This window comes from Chinchilla lanigera, unplaced genomic scaffold (genome assembly GCF_000276665.1).
Source record: "Chinchilla lanigera isolate Chin_1 unplaced genomic scaffold, ChiLan1.0 scaffold00075, whole genome shotgun sequence".
Lineage (NCBI taxonomy): Eukaryota > Metazoa > Chordata > Mammalia > Rodentia > Chinchillidae > Chinchilla > Chinchilla lanigera.
The window spans coordinates 11,139,613-11,164,917 of record NW_004955476.1 but is presented as its reverse complement, the minus strand read 5'-3'; positions in this window follow the sequence as shown (position 1 = coordinate 11,164,917).

Below are 25,305 nucleotides of genomic sequence, written 5' to 3'. Positions count from 1 at the left end.
GGAGCTGCCCCCAATGGGCAGGGCCCCATACTATCGGCAGGCCCTGCTCCCCTGGGTGCAGGAGCGGGGCTCAATCCTCAGCACTGCCCATTTTAGGAGCCTCTCTGTGGGGGCGTTGGGGACATGGTGCCTGGGGTACACTTCGTCACAAACCCACTGGGAGAACAGGAGGCTCCTGGGCAACATGTAAGGGCAGGGCATGTGCCAGTGCCTTGAGGGGTTGGAGCTACGGCTGGGGCAAAGGTTGGGGTGATGTGGAGGCCAAGGCCCCCCTGCCACCCTCTTGCTGGTGGGGGACAGGGTCTGACAAGTCGCAGAGATTGTCCACCCCCATGGAGATCCTGGGGGCTTGGGTGCAGGACTCTCCTCTCCCAGGGGTGGCTTTGGCATACCCCATGGAGAGCCAGTGTTGAGGGTGCCCCCATCTGGCCTGAGCACGGAGCTGCCTACCTCAGTTCTCCAAGTGGGCCGCTGCTCACCTCACAGACAGCAGTGTTCCTGGCCCCTTCCCACCCCTTTGCCACCAGGATCACCCTTCCCTGGACAGAATCCCACGACTATGTTGCCTCAGATCAATTGGGCTTTAATAAGACGCTGTTTGGGGCTGGAGTGTAGCTCGGTGGTATGGTGTGTGCTCAGCATATGTGAAGTGCTGAGTCTGAGTCCCAATACCAAAAGAAAAAAAACCCAGAAACAACCCCATGTGGCTTTTGTAGAAATTCAGTTGGTGTCTGGGAGATGAGGATGGTCACTCTGCGCGTTCTGTGGCCTCTCAGTGTCTTGTCCTTGGTCATTTCTTCTTCACACACTCAGCACCAACACTTCAGGGGGAAACTGAGGCACAGGATGTGGCGAGGGGCATAGCTGAGCCTGCCCTCACCCAGTCTGGACTTGGGGCAGGTGAGGAGTGGGATCTGGTGGGTCACTGCCCATGGCAGCCAGTGCAGGAGGGCCCTACAGTCACTGATGGCATGGCCGGGACCCCTGTGTCCTGTACCTGGCTGAGTGTGCACCTCTGCCAGCTAGGGTATGCATGCCTGTGTGTGTGTAAGCGTGCACGCAGATGTCTGTGCGGGCATCTGTGTATACGTGGATAAGGCTGTGTCAGCAAATGTTCAAGTGCCTGGGCATATGTGTGTGAGTATGTGAGGATGCACACAGATGGCTGTGCATTGTGTGCATGTATGTAGATGTGAACTTGTGTATAAGTGCACACCTAAGTGTCAGCAATGTGCTGTGCATGTATGCAGGCTTGTGCATGCGCAAGTGAGCACATGCATGTACGGCTGTGTGTGCACACATGCATATGTAGGCTTATGTATGTGGAACTTGCCTATATTAGCATGTGTGTGCAATACATGTGTGTGAGTGTGTGCACAGATGGCAGTGCATGTTCACATGTATGCACACGTGCCTCGCACAAGTGCACATTTCTGTCACCAATGTGTCTTGCATATGTGCCCGTATGTACATGTGTGGCTGTGTGAACATGTACACATGCATGCCTCTGTATACATGCTTGCCTGTGTGTCAGCAAGTACTCGTGCTTGTGCACATGTGTGTTGAATGCATGTGTGCAAGCATGTAGCACATAGCTCTATGTATGCATGAGTACATATATGCTTGTTTATGTCAGAAAGTGCACACGTGCCTGTGCACAAGTATGAGTGTGCGAGTGTGTGCAGATAGCCATGCAGTGTGGGTATGTGTGCATGCATGCACATGTGTATGCGTGGATGCCGCATATGTGAGTGTACATATGCCTGTGCACATGTGTGTTGAGTGCATGTGTTTGTAAGTGTGTAGCCTATGGCAGTGTGTGCATGTATGCATGTGTGCAGCTGTGTACATGTGTTGCCTGTGTGTCAGCAAGTGTGTGCCTGTGCACAGACACCTTTGTGTGTGCTTGTGTGTGTAAGTGTACATGTGCCGTGGATGTGCCTGTGCACGCACATGTGTGGGTGTGCATGTGGATGACTGCATGTGTGCACATGAGTGCATTTCAGTAAGCATGCGTGTGCCTCTGTGTGTGTGTGTGTGAGCCCTACGTTCCAGGGTCTCCTCCCTCCTTGTGCACAGGGCTGCGGGCGCCCGGAGCGTGCATGGCCCTGGTGAGCTGGCAGCCTGGGTCCAGGCTCCATCTTGGTTGGGCCCAGCAGCTTTGGGTGTCACTCCCTCCCCTCTTGCCCGTTTGTGGGAATCATGCTGAATGGCGTGTTTGTCCCCGGCCCGGCGTGCGTGCACGCGCTGGCACGCACTCCGAGCAGGTGAGATAAGAGTGTGTGCAGTTGTTGTTCCTGGAGCACTCAGCGATAAGACTCAGGTCCCCCTGGCTTCGGGAAGCGGAACCAGGGCCCAGACAAGGGGCGATTGTCCGCGTCCTGTCTGGCTGGGACCTCTGCCCTCCATGCCTCTGTGCGGCAGGCCCTGACCAGCAGCCACCAGGGCCGAGGCCTGGCCGGAGAGCAGAGGTTTGGATGGACCCCAGAGCCCAGAGTCTGGGCAGGGACTGGGTCCCCACTCCTGGGTCCACAGTGAGTGCTGCCCATTGGCTGTGGCTCCTGGATGCCAGGACAAGGACGGTAGCCTCTGCCTCTGGGAGGTGCTTCCAGAAGGCTCAGGAGCAGACTTGGGCCTGACTCCCCTGACAGCCAAGCCTGCGTGTGCTGCGTCTTGTTAGCAGAGGGGCCAGAGTGGACCCCCGGACCAGCTCCCTGCCCCTGTCCACCAGGCCGTGTGACTGCCCGGGGGTGAAAACCTGTCCCCAGGGAGCAGCTGCTCCCCATCTGGGGTAAGGACTGAGTGCGTGGGGCAGATTCCAGGGCCAGGAGCTGGCCCGGCTGCACCGAGAGCCTGCTCTGCCCCAGCACAGACTCCTGGGTGTAGGCCCAGGGGCACTTGCCTGGTGTCTCTGGAGGGCCAAAGCCTGACCACTGCCCTTTCTGGGTCTGGGAAGAGCAGGGCTGGCCCTTGGCAGCCCAGCTTGGGAGAGAGTGGAGTTCAGTGATGCTAGGCTTAGAGTGGCTGAGGTGGTGGCCAGCCTGCTTCTCTGTGGGGCCTGTGCTGCCGCCTGTCCCTGCAGGGCTCCCCCGGCATCCCTGTGCCCCTCCCATGGGCCGGTCTGTCCCTGGTGGGTTTGCCGTGGCGTATGCAGCGAGCCCGCACCCCTGTCCGCCTTCTTCCAGGGGCCTGCCGCCACACGCCCTTGACCCCCCGTTCTGGGCCCTGTGTCCCCATCTGTTCCTGGCCCCATCACCTCCAGCTCTGGTCCCCACCCAGGCCTGCCCTGCCTCTGGTCCTAGCAGACCCCAGCCAAGCAGGAGGTGACCACAGAGCCGGCAGTCCAGTGCCATGGCTGGGCCTGGAGCCTGGAGGACAGTGTGAGCCTCAGTGGCCCCCTGTGTGCACCATCATCCTCAGCCCCTCGGCCCTGGCTAGGCTGCGGTGACCAGCCCACCCCCATAGGTAGGGAGCAGCTGAGTGGGAAAGGGCCGGGACGCGGGTCCCATGCAAGCCGGGCTCACTGCACCCTCTGAGGGCTGGGCCTCGTCCCTTCTGTCCTCAGCCCTGTGCTGTGATCACCAGAGGACCAGAGAGGGCCACAGGACAGATGATCCCACCTGGGGGATTCCCGGCCTGTAGGGGCAGGGTAGGGTGGGCTGGCCAGGGCCAAGTGGGCTGGGGCAGGACACTTGCTGGCTCCAGCTGCAGGGCCTGGAGCTTGAGATGGCCAGGGAGAGGGGCAGTACCATCCTACAACCACGGCGAGGCCCATGTGCCCAGCTCTGGGCCACTCCCCTCCTTCACCCTATGGGAGAACTGACGCCTGGCCCTCGCTGTGCTGCTCCCTGGCCAGGATCAGCCCTCTGGGGAGGGGTTCTGAGGGCCAGGCTCCGTGTGAGGAAGTCACAGTTCTGCTTACAGGCCCTTGGCTGGGGCCAGCAGGGAGTGCTGATCTGGAGGATGCTGAGAGAAAAGCAAACATAAGGCTGGTGAACTGGGCCCTGCGGGAACACGGACCCATTGAGCTTTTCTGCCCTGCCTCCTGCTCAGCAAGGGTTGCTGGCCACAGGGGGTAGGAAAGGACTTTGGGGAGGGTGTGGATAGAGTCTGGGGGACCTTGGAGGCCATCGCTCCCTGGAGTCCTCCTCCCCATGACAGGCAGATGGAGTTGGGGACCCAGAGGGTCCTGAAGCACCACCCATGGCCTATGAATGCAGATGCCAGGCTGCAGGAGGGACGAGGCCATCCGCAGGTGCCCGAGGGTGTCCTAGGGCTGGGGCCACGAGAAGAAATGGGTAAACTAAGGATGAGAGATAGGGCAGGGAAGGAGTGCTGAGCCAGCTTTGGGGGAAGGGTGGTGTGTGTGCTGCAGGACTAGGCAGGGCCTCAGTGGAGTCAGGGCCGAGTGGGAGATGTGGAGAAAGTGTGGATCCTTCCTGCGTGGGCTCTGAGGGAACAGGTGGATTCTAGGGTCTGGCAGAGACAGGGCCCTGGTCAGTTGGTCTGAGACTGGTTCCTCCGCTGCAGGAGCTGCCTTGTGAAACCTGTCAGGGTGGTGGTCTCCCCTGGGGTGAAGAGCTGGACTGCCCAGATCCCCCACAGAGCCTGCCTTGTACTGCTGGCCCTGGACGGTTGCTCAGGTTGTTCTAGGTTGGGCTGGTTGCAGGTGGGCTTTGGAACAGGGGGACGGAGGGCACTGTGCTCTGTGGGTGCAGTGACCCACCCTTGGCCGTGGCCTGTGGGAGCTTTCCGAGAGGCTGTGCCCGCTGCTCCCGCACAGTGTGGGTGTCCCATGCCGGTGCGTCTGCGCTGTGGTCTGATGGTGTGTGGAGCCATCCATGGGCCTTCATACGCGTCCAGTGCCTTCCCAGCGTCTTGAGTGCCCAGCGCCTCTCCAAGGGGCATTTTCTGCCTGTGTCTTCCCTGGGGAGGTGTCCGTGCAAACCTCCACCCATTTTCCATTTGGCCTTTTTGGTTAGCACTTAATTTGGATTCAAAACCCTTCATGGGAAGGAGGCTTGGCGAAGCCTTCCTGACCATGGCCTCTCTTGCTCGTTGCTTTGACAGTGAGGCTCACCAGTTTTTTCAGTGTCAGACCCACAGAGATCTCAGGGTGCATGACTTTCCTGGGAGAACCTGGCTCTCGAGCCTGCTTTGTCTGATGTTCACACTGGTGTACCCTTTTTCTGTGATTGTATGCGGGGCCTTTTCTGTCCTCTGACTTTTCACTGCTTATTTGTGCTTTACAGCAAGTTTCTTTAGGCATCCTGCAGAACGGCTGTGGGTAGGTTTTTTTGGATGTTGAGATGGAACCCAGGGTGTGCTCTGCCACTGAGCTATATCCCCAGCCCTCTTTTATTTTGTTTTGAGACAGGGTCTGACTAAGTTGCCCAGAGTGCTGGTACTGAGGTGGGTGCCACCACACCCGACTCAAGGTCTTGCTTTTTAATCCATTCTGACAGTTGGTGAGAGTGAGGTGGGATGGTCAGACCTCCGCATTTACGTAACTACTGACATAGTCAGGTTAAATCCTGCCACCTGCTGTTGCTTCCCCATTCCTCCCCCGGGGCTCTTTCCCCTTTTCTCTTTTCTGCCTTCTTTTGGCTTAGCTGAGTGCATTTTGTGACTTAGTTTTTCCTGCTTTGCCATGACCATGTTTTACTACTTTGTAGTTGCCTCAGGGTTTCAGCACCTGTCTAGCTTCTCCAGTCTACTTCCAGAGGTAGCTGAACACATAGAATAAGAACCTCCAGATGGCGTGGCTGCGTTTCTGTCCTCCCAGGGTTTGTATAACTTTTGTTGTACATTTACTTGGCCATGTGTCATAGGCTCACACTACGTCACTGGTCTTTCTTCAATCAGTAATCTCTTAGATCTAACTCGTAAGTAGGTGGCTGGGCATAGCTTAGGGGCAGAGCACTGGCCAAGTACACATGAGGGCCTCGGTTCCACTCCAGTGCTGCAAAAATAAAGAAATAAAAAGGAAGATAGAAGAAGAGGAGGACCATTTATGTGTGTGGCCACACTGTCACCACCCAGGCATGTGTTCTGTCCTGTGTCTCCCTTCTGGGTGTGATTGCAGCAGTTGAAACATGGCCAGCATTGTCGGGCTTGGTGTCCCCTGCAGCAGACTAAGAACAGAAGTAAAAGGCGCAAGCATGTTAATATAATCAGTCCACTGTGGAATCCATGACGGATCTGTGGACAGCAGATTTCACTATGGGTTTGAAGATCTCATCTCTCTTTGGCCACATGTTCCAGGAACAATGATGATTTATGACAAGTTATGAATTCTCTTTATGAGGTGGATGTGGTGGATCCTGGTAGAAGGAATCTAGCATATTTATTGTTGGTTTCATCTGTATGGTTACGTGGAGTTTGGCAGTCTCTAGGCAAGAATAACCATTTTTTGGGGAGGAATTAGTATTACTATGGTGTTTTATACATCCTGTGGTTATACTTTTCTGCTGGATGTTTAAGACCAAGTTAAAGTGAGACCTGTATTAACTAAATTAACTTCTTGCTATCTATCAAGTTCAGCTAAATCTTCTCAGGACTTGCCTTGGAGCCATGTACAGTGCCCCTCAGTTCTTCTGTCATTGTCAGCCCTTTGGATGAGTCATGGCCATTGCTTGACCAAGTTGCTTTCTCTGAAAGCTTGGGAGATTTTTCTCTCCTGGTGACTCTTCTTAGGCACACTATACACTGTGGAATAACTTTCCTCTGCGGCCCCACAGTCTCCTTGATCAGAAGATCAGGGACTCAGCTGAATTATAGGATGTCAAAACAAAGGTTCTCTTATGTCCTGAGTCTTCACTGACCATGGAGGGCTAGGGCAAAATATTAGCTCTGTGCTTAGCCCGTCTATCTAATTTTTGGTCTCCAAACCTCAGCTGTTGAACATCTAGAAGAGAAGGTTAATGACATTACACTGTAGTGGGAGCACCTCGAAATATAAAGTATAACCAGAGAACTGCTGTTTTTTTACCAACCAAGGATGTCCTAGTAGTTGAATCCCTATAGAATGTTAACCAACAACAGTTATATAGTTTTACAGAGAAAATTTGAGATCAAAAGCCATACATAGTAGTTTAGCATAACAGGCATGATGACATTTTAAAAATACATTTAAATCTCCATCTTGGAATAGAATAACCTTTTTAGTGAATCATCCCTACCTAATACATAAGAAACTTTTACCTAATTTGTTGTCCTTTAATAGGATGTCATTGAAGAAGTTTGTAACATTTCCTGGGCTGTTCAATATCTAAGCATCTCTAAATATAGTGGCACATACATAGTATACACATCACATAGGTTTTTGCTAAAAATTACCATTTGACTGATGACCTTATGTTGGCTTGACATGAACCTCTTATTACAAATATCAGGGGCACAGGAGAAAGGCAGATGTCTATCACTATAAACAATCCCAGTTTTACATTTTAGAATACTGTACATTTGGAAGGCATGAATACACTTAATATACCATGATATTAGCAATAATGAATTGTCATTATTTTGTTTCTTAATTTAGTTTTGTACCAAGAACATCTTCTAATCAGAAAACCATATTGTCTTATTTTTTGAAAACTTAACCTTTTGATGATGACCAATGTAAATATATCACAGTAGTATATTTTGAACAATATTTATTGGTGGGTCTCCCATAAGGCTATGGAGATTATTGGGGCTTCCCATTAATGAACAAGGACTAGAAGAATGTTTCTAGGCAGCTGCTTCCTTATTCATCAGTCAGACTCTGCCCAATAGTTTCTCCTCACCCTAAGGGATTTTTGTTTAATTATCTTAATGATATTTTTTTTATTATTTTAAAGAGTAAAAGAAGGATAACATAGTAATAGGGGGGATTACCGAATTACAGACAAAGTGGTAGGAAATTATCAATGGTTGTTGTTTAACATATTGTTATCTACAAGAGATCTTAATGAATTTTTTTTTTGTTTTGTTTTTTTTTTTTTGTTTTTCTCCGGTACCGGGAACCGAACTCACGACCTTGCGCTTGCGAGGCAGGCGCTTTTGCCGCTGAGCTAAATTCCCAGCCCCCTTTTTTTTTTTTTTTTTTTTTTTTTTTTGTTTTTCTCCGGTACCGGGAACCGAACTCACGACCTTGCGCTTGCGAGGCAGGCGCTTTTGCCGCTGAGCTAAATTCCCAGCCCCCTTTTTTTTTTTTGGCTTAATGAATTTTTGATAACCCATGCAATGTCATTACTTAACACATTAAATTTGAGGAATGAGAGACTCTCAAGTCCTAATATATAAACAACAATACATATAACATTTATAAAACCAATTCTGACAACATTTTGACCAGCTGGCAACCTTGTTGGAAGCACATCCTTAATTTTAGATGGCATTTATCTATAAGCCAAATCAAATTATACACAAATGCTTCAAAAACCCAAACATACAGAAAGAAAAATTTGTTGAGCTCAAATAAAACAGCTGTTTACAGATTGGACAGAGAGACAAAAACACATACCCAAGACAATTTGCTTATAAAATCAGAGTGCACTCAAATATATTTTTGGCCAAATTGAATTACAATAATTTTGGGCTGGGGATTTAGCTCAGTGGCACAGCAGCTGCCTGGCAAGCGTGAGGTCATGAGTTCAATTCCAGGTACCAGAAAAAAAACCAAAATAAAAAAAACAAAAAACAAACAAATTATAATAATTTTTACAATTTTTAAAGTTTGTAATTTAAAAAGACTAGCCAGAATTTTTTTTTATAGGTCAATTAGTAGAGATCTGTTGTAAGAAGAATTTGAACAACACTTTAAGATTTTTTAGCATCTGAATTTCAAAAGGCAAATGAGAAACAATCTCCTCATTATGATCATTTCACTGAGTTCCAGCTGGGAAGCAAGCAGGGGGTGCAGTGATTTCTCCTTTTGCAGCTGCTTGTTCCTTTAAAATCTGTAGGTTTCTAGATAGAGCCATATGGGATGTTCTTTTGAAAGGCTCCTGCTCCTGCCTAGGTGTCTGTGCTGGGAGCTCTTTTGTTTTCTCTGTGTCTGGGTCAGAGGCTTTTGACTGTAAGCTCTGCAGTGGACTTAGAACTGAATGAACTAGGTTCCAAGTTGAAATGTCTCGCGGGAAATTTTTCCTGTACTATGTGCCTTTTTAAGACTTTTTTCCAACTCTTTCCCAATGATCAATATCTACAGTGCCTGTCCAAGGAAACCATGAATTATATTTGGTTACCTCTTGTAACACTTTTTTAGGTCTTATGAGCCCCTGAACATCTAAGTAAACCTTGGAGCAGCTTTATGTACTTTTGCTCCATGGTTGAAAATTTTTGGCCCATTTTACTCCTGGATAAAAATGGCTTGTTCACAGTGGGAAGACTCACCCCTATTCTTTGTGGAATGCTTCTCTTCCCTCCTTTCTTCAGGTGTCCCTGGTGAAGTTTTCATCCTGTGAAGGCCTTCTCCATCTCCCACTTTCCACTCTAGGCAGACTTACTCGTTCAGGCTAAAAATTTCCGGTCCAAGGACTATAGGTCCCTGTTTGGGCACCAGTTGTTGGGTTCATAATATCCCTTAATTATTGAGGGCTGGTCAGATCCATAATCTCCTGAATGAGTGTACAGCAAAAGCTAAATAAAAAGAGGCAAATGGAATGATTTCAGGGCTCCAGGAGGATCAAAACCTCACAGAATTTGAGATTCTCTCAGGGCTAAGACCAAGACCTTCTCTGAATGGCCCATATTTATTTGGTTATCAGAAGAAGGGAAGGGAATACTCAAGAAGGGTGGAATTACTCAAGGACTTCTCCAAGTAAGGTATTAAATTAATCCTTAACAAGGATTAAGTTAACCCACCAGGAGTGAGATCCCTGAGGCTGTAGTCTTTACCTAGTTGAGATCAGGTCCAGGTGTCCTTGGCTGTGATCTTGTTTTATCCTCTGAGGCTTTCCAGCTTTATCTGCCATTACAGGTTTTAGCAGGGAATAGTGACTCACAGAGGTTTGCTTATTATGAGTCCATTGCCCACTTCCAGACAAGGAGCCTAGGCCTTAGACAGAGTCACAAGTAAACATAAAAAGCCAATTGGTTAATTTAAGTCCTGCTCCAGGCTGCTTCATAGTGGTCTCCATCAGAGGAGGATGGTCCTAACCTCTGCCAAGGCAGGGGCGGTGGAGGGTCCCGTGTTCCTGAGGACAGTTTCCAGGATGAGAGGTCCTGTCATGTATATGATGTGGCTTTGTGTCCAAGCCATCTGTGCCAGCTCTATGGTTCTCACTCTGCCCCCCATGCCCTGGGTGTCTGGTCACAATTTGTGGGGCACCATTGCTGGGCATATCATGTGGGTGGCTGTCCAGTTATCACATTTGAAGGCATTTTCACTGCTGTTTCCCCAGCTTTCCCTCCCTCTCCGTCTCTGGCTGCCTGACCCCACGCACAGGGCTGCCCCCTTCTGTCAGTGCCACCAAGAGCTGTGCACACTGGACTCCTCCGTCTCCCTCCATTCCCTCCCATGCTCCCAGCTCTCATCTTCTCAGGGTCTCACCTGCTGTGCTCCACCTGTGCGAGGTGGTTTCACCTGAGGAAGTTTGGTCTGGCTTTTTCTCTGCACCTCTATACTCCTGTGGTCTGCATTCTGCACAGCGGTCTGGCAGCATGTGGTGCAGTGCAGTGACAGTCTTCATGAAGGCTGACCTGGCTTTGTGAGTTCTCCTGGTTGCAGTTGGATCGAGCTCTCTCCTGCTGCTGGGCACTGACACAGTGCATTGGGCTCCTTGGGGTCTCTGGACCCCTGGACATGCCCGGGAGCTGAGCTGAGCTGGAAACAGAAGGGTGCTTGGTGCTTCTGTCATGGTTCACGGGCCGTGCAGGTGGGAGCTGTGTTCTCCAGGGCCACGTGCTCTGCTCAGCACCTGCTATACTGCAGCATGGGCTGTGATGCCCCTGGGCACTGTCCACTCCAGCTCCCGCTGCTGCCCTCTGTCTTGCCTGGGTCTCCCAGCCTCAGTGGTCCCTGTCTGGAATGCTCAGGGCAGGGCTCTGCTGAGTGGTGGAGGAGCCAGGTGGCCCTCTGCTGCTGGTGCAGAACGCCCAAGGCAGTGTACCCACACTACAGACACAGCTGTACTGGCTCACGGACTAAGGTCTCAGCACCTGGTGCACTGGACCTGCGGCAACGCACAGAGGCAGAGCACAGGGCAGAGCTATGGAGCTCACCCCATGGGGCTGTAAGTGAAAGAGAGAAAGTGGAGGGGCCAGGGTCCACTGTCCCCTTTGAGGATGCCCCCGTATGGCCAGAACATCCCCACCCCAGCTCTCAGGGCTCCCACCACCTCTGACCAGCCCAAGAGCTTCAGTGTGAATGTTCTGGGACCACAGCAGCAGCTTCTGCAGGCCCTGGCCTCCGAGGGCAGCTCTGTCCCCACCTGTCTCCAGCCACCATGGTCAGCCTGGACCCTCAGTGGCTCCTCCTCGGTCCCCTCCCAACCACATCCTGGGAGCTTTCTCCAGCCCAAGACTGAGGCGAGCTTCTGCTGTGGACAAGGAGCCCCCGGATCTCCATGAGGATGTGGGAATCCTGATGCCAGTGAAGCTGGAGGAGGTGGGGGCTTAGAGGAGACGAGGTCGGGGGGATGGGTCAGTGCCAGGTACGGAGGCCTGGACAGCTCCCACAGCAAGAGCCCTGAAGCCTCCCTACACCTGGCCTGGGCATCTTGTAGTGGGAAACACAGGCTGCTGAGCGCCACAGGCTAAGCCACTGTCTCTCAGGACCTCTGTCCCCGAGCCCCACAGCCCACACTCTGACCCCTGCTCTTTCGTGCATTTCCCCTTCCCTTGTTAAGCCCAGTCTCTGCACCCTGTTTGCTGGAGACTGAAGCCGCTGATGGCTGAATCCTGGTTCACTGTAGAAACCATGGCGTGGTGCAGTGAATAAGGTGGACAAGCTGGGAAGAAACACCCCAGAGCGTGACCCACCCGCCGTGAGCAGCCGGCCCTTCCCTGGCCTTCCCCGGGCGTTGAGACGCGGGGCTGCCCATCACCTCTCCTGTGCTGCTGTCCCGGGCTGTGGGGACCTGCGTTGCGGATGGGATTCACCCTGGGACACGGGTTCGTATGGGCCAGAACTGCCTGTGTGTGGGCAGATCCCCAGTGGCCTGGAGTTACTACAGCGAGCCTGTTTCCAGATCTGCTCCTCTCCCAGGTCCTAGGACTCCAATGGGAGTTCAGGGTGGGGTGAGGACAGTTCAGCATCCACACACGAGCAGTCCAGGGGTCACCCAGGCCCTGGCAGGGACTCCTTGCTCCTTGAAACACCATTTTGAGCCCATGCTGTGTACCTTTTTTGTCTCTAGTGGCTAGGACTGCCCCCCACATCCTCCCAAGGCCTGTACCCACTTTCCGTCCATGGCAGACACTGGCCTGGTGACAAGGACAGGCTCTGCCAGGGCATCCCAGTGCAGCTTACCTGGTGCTTGGGCTCACTGCTGCTACTGGTCAAAGAGGGGCCCAGCCAGCCATGGACACAGCCTCTGGGCCACTTGTCCCTGACACACATGCAGCCCCCAGGACCCTCTTGGGGAAGCCCCAGCACTGCCTTCCTTCCTGGGTCTTGTTGACCCTGGGTGGAGCATGGTGCCCTCCTGGCCTGGTCCACAGGCTGTTGGGCACCCATAGCTGCAGGATGCTGAGGGTTTCCCAGCAATGCCCACAAGTGCAACACTGCTGGCTCAGCCTTTGTCTGCCAAGGAACCACAGACCCAGCACCTCTCCTCTGCCCTGTGGAGCCACGCACGGTCCCCGCATGTGCCCGTCAGCCCTGCCGTCCCCATGCAGAAGGGGAGACTGGACTCAGACAGGCAGGGCGGAGAGTGGCCCTCAGCTCAGCCTGTGTCCCAGGCCCAGGCTGAGGCGAGGGATTCGCTCTAGGTGGGTGACCACCTAGAATGCCCCTCGCAGAGTGAGGCCATCTCCTGGGCACACAGGCTGTGTCCCAGGCCCAGGCTGGACCAGCTGGAAGGCAGCAGCCGCCTGAGCTTCAGAAAGCCCGGGGCGCAATGGGCAACTGCTGGCCCGCAGTTCCCCAGCGCTGTCTGCTCTCAGGGGCCAGGCAGGGGCGGGCGGTTGTGGGCTCAACACGCCCCGCACTCTGCTCACACTCATGCCTGTGGGTGTGCACATGAGGTTGGGCACACATATGTGCATGTCTGCATGTGCACATACACCTTCTTGGGTACCCAGGGTTCCAGGCACTCACTCTGGAGCCCAGGCCGACATGTGCTGCCCTGGCTTCCTGCACATCTTGCACCTGCGCAGTCCCAGCCGGCTCCACCTCCAACTCCACCCCAGCTGTGCAGGCAGGTTCTCAAGGCCCTCTAACATCCCTTATTGCATGCAGCCTCCTGCAATCCCAGCCGGCCGGTTTCCTTGGGGTGCAGCGAGGGCGCTCGGTGCCCCCTGCTGGTGGCCTTGTGTCTTGGTCTGGGGCATCACCGCGTACACCAATGTGGAAGGAAAGGTGAGTGCAGGATGCAGCTGTGACCTCAGGGAGTGGGGACCTGAGCTGAGGAGGGGGGGCGGGAGTCTCCTGGGACCCGGAGCTTTGGGAGGGGCATCCAGCTGACCCCAGGGGCCTGGAGATCTCTGAGTCCTAGAGCTGCGCCAACCCCTCTTCTATCTCTCAGCAGAGTTTGTGCCCCAGATGCCCCAGTAGGAGCCCAGTGTAGGCCTGCCCAGGACAGTGGGCCCCAACACCCTGGCACCTGCCCGGGACCCTGGGGGTGCCTGGTCATCACCACCTCCACCAGGTTGCCTGGCTCCCCACCCTCCCTGCCTCCCTCTTGTCTCCCCCACAGACCTGGCCACAACCCAGCAGTGACATCCGAGCCACTGTCCACAGGCCCCGCATGGATAGGGTGTGGGTTCTCTACATTCCTGCCTGAGCTTACCGTGGGAGTCCTAGCCAGGCATGCGAATTCCCAGCAGCTCATGCTTGGCATGTGAGCATGAGATATGTCTGGGGGTATCCCAAGGGTAGGGTACCCACCCACAACCCCTGACATTGCTGCACCCCATGCAGCTGACCCACAAGGAGCCTGTGAACCAGCCATGACAACCAGGGCCACAGCACATCCTTCTGGCCCTGTCCTTCAGTGACAGTGTCCTCCTTGGCTCTGGGTCCACATCAGGGTCTGAGGTCCCTCCTGTATACCTTCCCCTCCCACAGGGTGCCCCCACCCTGCAGCCCCCGAGCCCCCTGGTGGCTAGAGGTGCAGGCCAGGCCAGGCAGTAGCCCTGCCGCACAGGGCCCAGAAGTGCCAGGTGGGCAGTGCCATGTCTTTCTTCATACCGGCAATGCATCAGGGGTGAGCGCTGAGGGCCGGTGTGGATGGCTCCAGCCCAGGGTGGCCTCTCCTGGCCGCTGCAGGGCCGGGGGAAGATGGAAGTGGGCACAGCCTCCTTCCATAGCCCAGTGAATGTTGCCAAAGGAAGGAGGAAGTGCCGCCCCAGGCCACACCTGCTGGGCAGGGAGGTGGCCGGGGGGGCAGCTGGGCAGGGTGAGGGAGGCTCCTGTCCCTGTGCCGGTCTAGGCCTGTGCCGCAAGTGGCTGAGGGCACTAGTCCCCTGGTGACCGCCCGGGTCCCCACTGAAGGGAAGAGCACGGGATCTCATCTCTGTCCTTGGGGTTCTCAGGCAGCTGCCCAGGCGTGGCTGTAGGGGCAGGAGGGGCACCAGGCTGGGCTGCCCAGCACCTCAAGTGAATGAGGCTCCTGCGTGGCCCCAGCTCCAGGACCTCTCTCCTGCCTATCTCGTCCAAGTTCCACTCAAGCCCTGCCCTCCAGCCTTACCCTGGCCTCCATACCTGAGACCCCCGGCACCCCAGAGCTGTCCTCTCATTCAGGACCCCCAAGAGATCCAGGGAGGCTCAGGGGTCCCACAGGACCGACAGTTACACACAGTGGCCCTGGGCCCCTCCAGTGATGGATGGACGCCATCCTCCCTGTGTCCAGGTCACCCTGGGCCTGAGGGCCTCCAAGCAGCCCGGGGCTGGGGGCAGAGTGGTGGTGCTTTCCACAATGCCCTGGTCCTGCATCTGCCTTGCACAGCTGTCCCGTCACAGGAATTGAGAAGCCAGCGAACTCTCAGCCAGGTCTTGGGTTCCAGGTCCAGGCTCCCACTCCTGACCACTTCCTGGAAGAGGGTGGTGGCGCTGGACCTGTGCCTGCAACAGGACCTGGCCATAAACCTGTGGGGCGAGGCTGTGGGGTACATGCTGACCCCCTGCGGACTTTCCTCCCTCCTGGCCCGCAGCTGTCACCCTTCCCAGGAACTAGAACCTTGTTTGTTCCTTGAGGAGCTGCTGGCATTGCCTGCCTGAGCCCCGCACCCACTCACTCTCCTGGCAGCTGGCGTAGGCAGCTTCTCCCTGGCTGCTCCTAGCTGGAACAGGGCCCAGCCTCGGCCTGCTCAGTGCCCAGCTGCGGCTGGGTGGCAATGGAAGCCCTCCAGTGCACATAGTCTCAGCTGCCCCTACAACCCTGGGGCCCCTGGGGCCCTTTGGGGAGTTTCAAACCCTCCCACAGCAAGCTGGGAAGGGGCCAACTCCACACCTGCACAGAGCCCACTGGCTGGCAGTCTACCTGGTGCCCCCATGCTCAGAAAAAGCAGGGCCAGAGGTGCGGGGTGTCCATGTGCCCCAGGGCAGCGCTGTTTCCGTCCTTTGGCTGGAGCATGAGCGCTGTGCTCCCAAGAACAGCTCAGCACTCTGGCTGCAGGTCCTGAGCTGCCTGCAGGTGGCCTGGGGAGGGTCTCGTGTCACCCAGCACTGTTGGACTTGGCTCTGGGAGTGGACAGTGTGAACACTGGCAGTTGTTGCCAGACACATCCGTGCTCCTGGGTGGACATTAGGCCCCCTGAAGACTTTCTGGCCAGCCTGGAGGTGATGTCTGTGCATCCCATGCGGGAGGCTGTGTTCGGGAGACCCGCGACACCCAGCATCTCCAGACCCACGCCGATGCCCGAGTCTTTCGACTCTGGCCTAGAGTCCTTCCTGTGAGCCAGAGTTGGGCCTGGTCGGCATCCTCCATCCCCGCCCCACCCTCACATGCAGACACTCAGCTCCCAGGGGACAGCCTGGCCGCCAGAGCGAGCCCGGCCAGTGGGAGGCCCACAGGACACTGCTCTGCTCACTGTGCTTTGGGCTTCTGCTTTTGCTTATGGAAGTTTTCCATAGAAGTGTTATTTACATCAGTGTGGGGTGTCAAGGTCGCTCCCAGGGAGAGGAGCTGATGCCCCTGATGCCGGCCTGCAGCTGCTCCTGCTGCGGGCTCTGCCTTAGGCCATAGCCAGGCTGGCGCTCTGGCTTCTATTACTGAAGAAGACTTTTCTCTCCTTAAAAATGTTCTTATTTTTTATTGTGACAAAATGTACCTGGCATAAAATGTCCCATCTCAGTCATGTTTGAGCACACACCCGGGATACTGAGCCTGTTACTTCCAGGCCTTCCTTCTCTTCAGGGCTGAGTGATATTCCAGCATGTGGTTATAATTCTGCCACTTTTGTTCGTCGGTTCATGAATGTGCAGTGGCTTTCTCCTCTCGGCTGTTGTGGCTTGCAGGGCTGTGGACGCTGTGTGCAGATCCCATCTGAGTCCCCTCATACTCTGGGGTCTGGATCCATCATTCTGTGGTCAGCTTCGAGGAGCCGCTGGCTGTCTCCAGGCTGTGCCCACTTCTCTGGCCCTCACCACCACTCGTCACCGTTTGGTGGCTGGTGGCCTCCTCCTCCCCAGCTCCCATCTGGTCCCCAGGACCCTGCCAAGGGGTCCAGGTGTCCAGACCATGCTCTGGGCTTCTGGGCTCCCGTGCCTAGGAGCTCAAGTCTGGAAGCCCGGCCAGGGGGTAGGGTGTCTCTCCTACCCATCTTGGGCTGGGCACCCACCCCCACCGCAGGGCCCTGACCTCTCCTTCCTGTGTGTGTGCAATGACAGCTGCTGAGGGACAGATATGGGCTGTGGCCTCGGGGGCCCCATGTGAGCCCCACCCTCTGTGGCTGCCTTGCGAGGGACACTCGTGGCCCTGTCCACACTGTGATACCCAGGGAGCCCTCTGCTCAGAGGCCAGCACGACCCAGTTTTCACACGAAGCCGTAGATACGCACCACAGTCCCAGAACACGGAGAGCGGGTGGCTGGGAGGCCCTACCGAGCAACTGTTGACAATCTGGTTTTTGTTTTTGAGACAGGGTCTCACTGTATAATTCAGGTTGGATTTGAACTCACTGTGTAACCTAGCCCAGGTTGACCTCCAATTTGCAATGACCCTCCTGCCTCAGCCTCTGAAATGCTGGGATTACAGGGGTGCAACACCATGCCTATCAAGCTGTGGACAGCCTGTGGGAGGGCAGTTATGCACCCTGATTCTTTTTGTTAAATAACATGTAGCTTCCTGAACAGAGCGTTTCATGAGCACAGGGAATGTGTAGAAGTGAACATGCATCAGGAGAGCAGCTCTATCCCCTTGTCCTCCGTTGAGGACCTGTATGGGCTTCAGGGGCCACTTGGGGTCCTGGTCCCCACTCTGCGATGGGCTCAGATGGCACTGCCTTCGCTGGTGTGACGGGTTTTATAACTCACCGTGAGCCCTTGGCCACTGGCAGTCACCACAGCCCTGGTTATCACTGTGGATTACTTTACAGCCTCTTTCCCCAGTCGCACACGGGGAAATGAGAGCAAACATCAGATCCTCTGTGGGAATGGCTTTGACGGCTGTGGAGTGACCCACGTCACAGCTGCGTGGCCCTGCAGTCACTGGCCCGTTGGTGGACAGCTGGACAGCAGCAGCTTGGGCAGTGGAGTCTTCCTGGAACTGTGGGCTGGACACAGGCTGCAACTCTGTGGCTGTTTCCCCCTCCCCCGCCCCCGGCCCCCCGGACAGCTAGGTCTCCCGGAATCTGCATCCCCTCAGAGGTGGTGTCCAGGAGGCCTGAAGGTTTGCGCGACTTCCTTTTCCCCAGGGCAATGTCCCTTGGGGAGGCTGGGGGAAGTACAGCAGGCTGCATTTGCAGGGCCATCCTGGGATCCTTCCTGGAGGGGTGTGGCCCCCTTGGGCAGCAGCCCCCTGCTGTGAAGTCCAGGAAGGACAAGCGGAAGCCCTGCTGCCTGTCATCTAGGGGACCCACGGGGCGGCAGTCAGAGTCAGCCAGGTCAGCTCTGGCTCTGTTGCCGCAGTTCCGGATGAGGTACACAGGCTGGGGCTGTGTGTGCTGCCCAGGCCCAGGTTGGACGCAGAGCTCCAGCCTCCATGAGCCACTCCATGCTCCACTCAGGCTGCCAGGCCCTGGAGCGCACTGCTGGGGCCAGGCCAGGGGCTCCTTTGGGGCCAGATGTGGGTCCAGCTGCAGTGCACCCTGGGCTGCACCAGCTCTTCCCTTGCTCTGGACCTGGGGCTGCAACACCATCTGCATTTACCAAACTCGTGTCACTTTGGACCCTAATGCCCTGGGTACCCAGCCAGGTGGATGCGTCCCAGGTGGCCGGGTGTCCACCCACTCCTGGAGAGGCCACAGCTGTGTGGTGTCTACAGCCACTCCAGAGTCCACAGTTGTTTCCTTGGAAGAAGTGTGTGTGTGCAGCCACAGTGGGGAGGAGCAAGAGGTGTCCTCAACAGTCAGCGCTGGGCCCCTGTGGCCCAGTGACCCGGGCAGAGGAAAGGAGACCGGTGTGCCACGGAGGCCTCTGCAGGTGCACGCCAGCAGCACGAGTCGCAGCCACTGGGAAAAGGGCTCAGCACGGCACGGCTACCTGTTTTGACTGCATTTTCATTTTTGGATCTGCACCAGGGTGATCTTCAGCTGAGTGAGGCCTGGTTCCCTTTACTGCAGGATGGTGTTAGAAACCCGACTTGGGGCATTAGATGCATTCATTAATTACTACTGGTGTCACTGCTTGCTGACCTTCTGGGGACACCAGAAAACATGTGTTTACTAACCTGTGCACAAGCAGACACATGTACACACATACCCAATTACTCTAGGATCTATCTACATGCTTATCAGTGTCTCTCATCTATCCATCCATCTGTATCGTCTGTCATCTACCATCTATCTACCTAATCTGTCTATAATCTATCATCCATCATTACCTACCTATCTATAATCTATCATCTATCAATCATCTGTCAATCAATCATCTATCATCTACCTATAGTGTCATTTATTAATCAATAATTTATTATCTGTCATTTATCAGTCATCTATCTATAATCTATCTACCTATTCTCTGTGTAATGCTTACTTTTGAAGCCATGAGTTTGAGGGATGCTTGTTATGTAGCCATAGCTGACTGATGCATGTGGCTGGGACTTTCCAAATGATATTTCCAGCCTCCCTGCCAGATGGCTTCCTGAGAGGCCCTGTGAGATGGGGAGAGAGAGATTATCTTTTGTCAGTTGTTTCGGTTCCTCCAGCCTCAGGTGGCCCTCCCCACCCCAGCTCCACCACACCAGCTCTGCCAAGTCCATGGAGGCCCCCTCTCCTCTGCTCCTGGGTTCTGGCAGCCACACTGCCTCCATCCTGTTCCCAGCCTGCAGTGGGAGCTCTCCCGGGTGCCCACAGTGCTGCAGCTTCAGTGCCCGTTTTGCTTGTCCAGCCTCCTGCTCCGTGTCAAAATCTGTACTGGATCCCTCTGTGTGAAGTGCTGGTGTGGCTTCCTGCCCCTGCTGGACAACACTGGAACAGGGTGGGTTTCCTAGGCTGGCCATAGGCACAGCGGCTGGAGGAGGCTGGATAGCAGGCGAGGAGACAGCGTGTGGGGAGGAGGAAGTCATGTTAGTGGGACTTCCCGAAGCAGGGCTTTGGGGCATCTACAGCACCAACCACTCTGTTAGAATGGGAGCGAGGTCCTGTGACCTTCTACCTGAGAAATCAGGAAAGAGAAAGAGCAAGCCAGCCTGGAGAGGTGGAGCATCAGAAATCCCAGCATTGGGAGGCCGAGGCAAGAGAGTTGCCAGGAGTTTGAGGCCAACCTGGGCTACATAGTAAGGTCTTGGCTCAAAAAACAAAACAAAACACAAAGTCAAAAAACAAAATAAGAACAACACAAAGCAAAGCAAAGAAAAATGAGCAAATCAAGCCCTAAATAAGCAGCAAAAAGAGGAAGAGTTTTGATAAAACAATACAACAAGGTATAAGGGAGAAGTCAGTGAGCCCGAAGGCTGGCTTGGTCGGCCTCAGCTGCTAGGAGAGAAGAGAGCCGTGAGGGATGTGAGTGAGGGTGTCACACAAAGGAGTATGGAGCACAGTCTCACTCGGGGGGCCCCGCCACGCAGGTGAAATGGATTAATCCCTTGGAGACACAATTCATCAAAGCTTATCCAAGGAGAAATAACTGTGGCGGCCCCACGCATTAAAGGAACTGAGTTGAATTAAAACCAGAGCAAACCAAACCTTTCCACACAGAGAACCCCAAGCCCAGATGGCTCTCTGGTGAATTTAACAAGCATTTAAGGGGGGAATAGAATCAACTCTGCACAAACTCTTCCCCTCAAAGCAGGAAGGAACACTTGGAACCCTCTCTCTGAGGGCAGTATTACCGATACAAACACCACACACAGACATTCCAAGAAAACTATGGAGCAGTAGCTCTTATGAACACAGTACAAAAATTCTAAATAACATTTTAACAAATTGACTTCAACAATGCCTTAAAAAGTGGAGTTTATTACAGGAAGGTAGCATTGTTTTAACATTAAAAATCAACATCATTCATCATATTAAGTGACTGATGCAAACCAGATGACCGTCTCCATAAACGTAGAATACACACTTGAGGAAATCAACACTCATTCCTGATAAATACTCTAAACAAACTAAAAATAGCAGGGAACTCCCTCCTTCAGATAAGGAGCATGGAAAACCTGCAGCTGGCACATACCTGAAGACTGCACACTGTCTCCTGAAGTCAGGAGCAAGTGCAGGTACCCGCTCTCATCACTCCTAATCATCACAGCACAGAAATCAGCCGGCACACTCCAGGAGGGGTGCCCAGGCCTGTAATCCAGTTCTCTAGGAGGCTGAGGCAGGAGGATCATAAGTTCAAGACCAGCCTAGGTAACTTAGCAATGTAGCAAGATATAGTCTCAAAAGATAGGACGCTGGGGGAGGGGGGCTGAAATGTAGCTCAAAGAAGCAAAATCTTCTAAATTGAAAAGGAAGCGAGTGGTGCACACGCCTGTAATCTCAGCACTCGGGAGGCTGAGGCAGGAGGATCGTTGCAAGTTTGAGACCAGCCTGAGCTGCAAAGTGAGCTCAAGCCTGGCCTGAACTGCAGAGCGAGACCTTGTCTCAAAAAAAAAAAAAAAAAAAGAACAAGAAGCAAAACTGTCCATAGTCACAGATGACTCGGTTGTCTATGTAGGAAACAGGGATCTACAAACAGCTGCTGTCACGAGTGGGTGGGTTTATTGAGGTTGTAGGTCCATAAGATCAACTGTAAAAACCAGTTATTCATAATAGGCAAAAGACTTGAATAGACATTTCTCCAAGGAAGATATGTGAGTGGCCAAGCACATGCAAAGATACTGAATATGACTGGTCACTAGAAAAATGCAGATCAAAACAAAGTGAGACCCTTTCACATCCAGGTGGCCACTCTAAAAACAGGAAATAACCAGCGCAGGAGAGGGGTGGGGGGAGCTCTGTGCACCGTGGGTGGAGGTGCACAGTGGTGCAAGCACTGTGGAAGACAGGATGGTGACCCCTCACAAAGCCAAGCACAGTATTACCACAAGACCCAGCAATTCCGTTTTGGGATATATATATATATATATGTGGGGCACAGTTGAAAATACAATGAGTTTTTTAAGTTAAAGCATTTGTGACAGTAAAAGATGCATTGCCATCCATCCCCGCAAATTGCCCCCCATTGTGTTGAGCACACTCATCCCCTCGCCCTCGCCACTTCCTGCAGCAGCTCTGGAGGCCTCTCTCCTGAGTGTCTACAGTTGCGTTGTCCCGGCTGCCTCAGTGTCTTGAATCGATTCCAAGTGCTTCCCTTTCATGGTCACTTAGAAGAGCCAGAAGTCACACAGTGCCAGATCTGATGAATATGGTGGGTGAGGACACACTGTGATGCTTTCATGAGCTTTTTTTTTTTTATGGTGGATGATGCTTGGCAGCCAAATTCGTATTTTTAATCACACCTTGTAAAGACACTCATGAAAGAGGACTTTAAGAACGGCTCCAGAAAGTGGCAAGCAGGATGGGTAAGTGTGTTCAGCACGAGGCAGGTATTTTGAGGGGGATTCATGGCAATGGGTCCTTTACTGCAACAGATTTTTAAAATTTAAATATCCACTGTCAGGGGCTGGGGATTTAGCTCAGTGGCACAGCGCCTGCCTGGCAAGCACAAGGTTGTGAGTTTGATTCCCAGTACTGGAAAAAAACCAAACACCAAAAAAAAAACACCAAAAAAAAAAAAAATCTATATATATACTGTTCATTTATTTTATTTTTATTTGACTTTGTTTTTGTTTCATTGTGCAGTTAGACTCTCTTGTACGCACAATAACTGAAAGCAGGGATATTCGTAGACACATGTTCAAAGCAGCAGGATTAACAGTGGCTGAAATGTGGAAGCAGCCCCAACACCCATCACTGGACAAATGGAGTTGCAACAGCCGCTGTGTGACGCAGACACAGGGGAGAAACTGGGTCTGCAGGAAGCAGACAGCGACCCCGCAGCAGCATGGGGGCCTCCTGAGGACCTGTGAAATATGCCCATCCTAGGACAGGTGCTGTGGACTCCACTTTCATGAGCCCCTGAGTCTTTACCAAGCAGAGCCAAGAAAGCAGAATCGGGGTCCCGGGGTGGAGTGGGAAGTCAGTGCTTAGGGGACAGAGCTTCAGCCTTGCAGGAGGCAAAGTGTCCCAAGCTGGGCGGTGGCAATGGCTTGGTGTGAGGGCTCAGCACCTCGGAACTGTGTGCTTCAAAAGGGGAAGGTGGACCTTTTATGTAATGTGTATTTCACCATAATGAAAATCTCAGGAAACCAAAACAAAACAACTGTTTACTGTGTCTTAGCAGCAACCAAATGGATATAGAAATAAAGTGCCATGCATAAGAGATCAAAACTACAAGAGGAGGGGCTCACCAACTTGGTCAGGCTGAGGCAGGAGGATCACCATGAGTTCAAGGCCAGCCTGGCTACATAGTGAGTTCAAGGCCAGGCTGAACTACACAGCGAGACTCCGTCTCAAAAACCACAAGTACAAGCAAACTAACCAAACCAAAGCAAGACCCCACCAAAACAAAAACAAAGGCAAAACAAAACAAAAGCAAAACAAAAACAAAAACAAAAAAGGAATCATGGAAATAGCTGAAACTAAAAAGACTGACCACACCAAGTGCTGGGAGGCTGTGCGGCAACAGCAACTCACACGCTGTTGGCAGGACTGCATCATAGAACAACGACTTTAGAATACAGTTTGGTGTTTCCTAAATAATTCAATGTACACTTCTGATCTAGACAGTCATTAGTAGGTATTTGCCTGAGAGGAAAGAAAATATGTCCACATAAAGACTTGGACAACAATATTCCTAGCAGTTTTATTTTTTATAATTGCCTCAAACTGGAAACAATCCAAATGCCCCAAAACAGGTATGGGAATAAACACAGTGTGGTGTACCCACACAAAAAAAGAGAATATTGATCCATCCCTTCATCTGCCATCTGCCCATCTATCTATTAATTCATCTATTAGCCCATCCATGCATCCATCCACACATCCATGTATCCATCCACCTATCACCTGTCCATCCACTCACCTGCCCATGCATGTATGCATACATTCATCCATCCACCCATCCATGGCAAGGGGCATGAGGACATTTGTATGGATGATAAATGTGGATATCTTCCCATCCTAATTATGGTGCTGGTTTTGTAGGTGTATATTTATGTTAAACCTGACCAAATAATCCATTTAAACACTGGAAGCTTATTGTATATCAGTTATAACTTAGTAAAAACAGTTTTAAACATCTCAAATTGGAGCTTTTAGATAATACTATGTCCTGCATTTTCCTGATGAGCCAGGAAGTGTTTCCTGTGGCAACTTAAAGTCATAGTCATAGTTTACAGGGCCTGCATGGAATTCCAGAGTATTTTTGGCTTTGAGACATTTAAAGTTTATCATAGAGATGTATTAGGGCAAAATTATAGCAGTGATGAAAACCGTGGTTGCCAGAGAACTGGGGAGAAGGTGTGAGCAACTGAAGCACACAGTGTGTTTCAGAGTGGTGAAACTTCTGTGTGGTGCTGTAGTGGGGGATACTTGATATTATATGTTTGTCAGAACCCAGAGGACTTTATAGCAGGTTGAGTGAACTTTAGTGTGTGAAAGTTCAAACATACTTAGAGGTTGGGGGATTCTCAGATGAACACCGAACGGGACAGGAGAATCTACCTGTTTACAAACTCATGGAGGGGTGAAGGGCTCTGTCCTCAGGGGCTCCTCAGCCAGAGGGAGGGGGACGATGAGACTCCTCCCATGGCTGTGCCTCCTCCCGGCGACCTCTGGCTTTCCCATTACGCATGACTTGGGTTTCTCCAACAAGCAGCATCTCCCCTTGGTGAAAAGAGGCTGTGCCCTTGTGGCAGACAGTGTGGGCTTGGGGCTGGAAGGACCCTGGGACCACACTGCAGTTCTGCCACCCTCCAGGTGGGCAAGCCCAAGGGGCTCTCTCACCCTGTCCAACTCTCATTTTCCTGGTGCATACAACAGAGCGATGTGAGCGGCAGCCTTTGAGCTTGTGGAGGGCTTTGGTGATGTGAGATCTCTGCAGAAATTCTACAAAGGGAACATCCCACTATTCTGAGAGATTTCATTTGCCCACCTCTCCATCCACACATCCTTCCACACATCCATCCACACATCCTTCCACACATCCATCCCTGCATCTACACATCCATCCACCCATCCATCCACACATCCTTCACTGCATCCACACATCCTTCCACACATCCACCCCTGCATCCACCCCTGCATCCACACATCCATCCAAACATCCATCCACACATCCATCCAGCCATCCATCCACACATCCTTCCCTGCATCCACACATCCTTCCACACATCCATCCACACATCCATCCACACGTACATCCACACATCCATCCAAACATCCAACCACACATCCATCCCTGCATCTACACATCCATCCACCCATCCATCCACACTTCCACCTACCCATCCATCCACACATCCACCCCTGCATCCACACATCCATCCACACATCCATTCCTGCATCCACACATCCA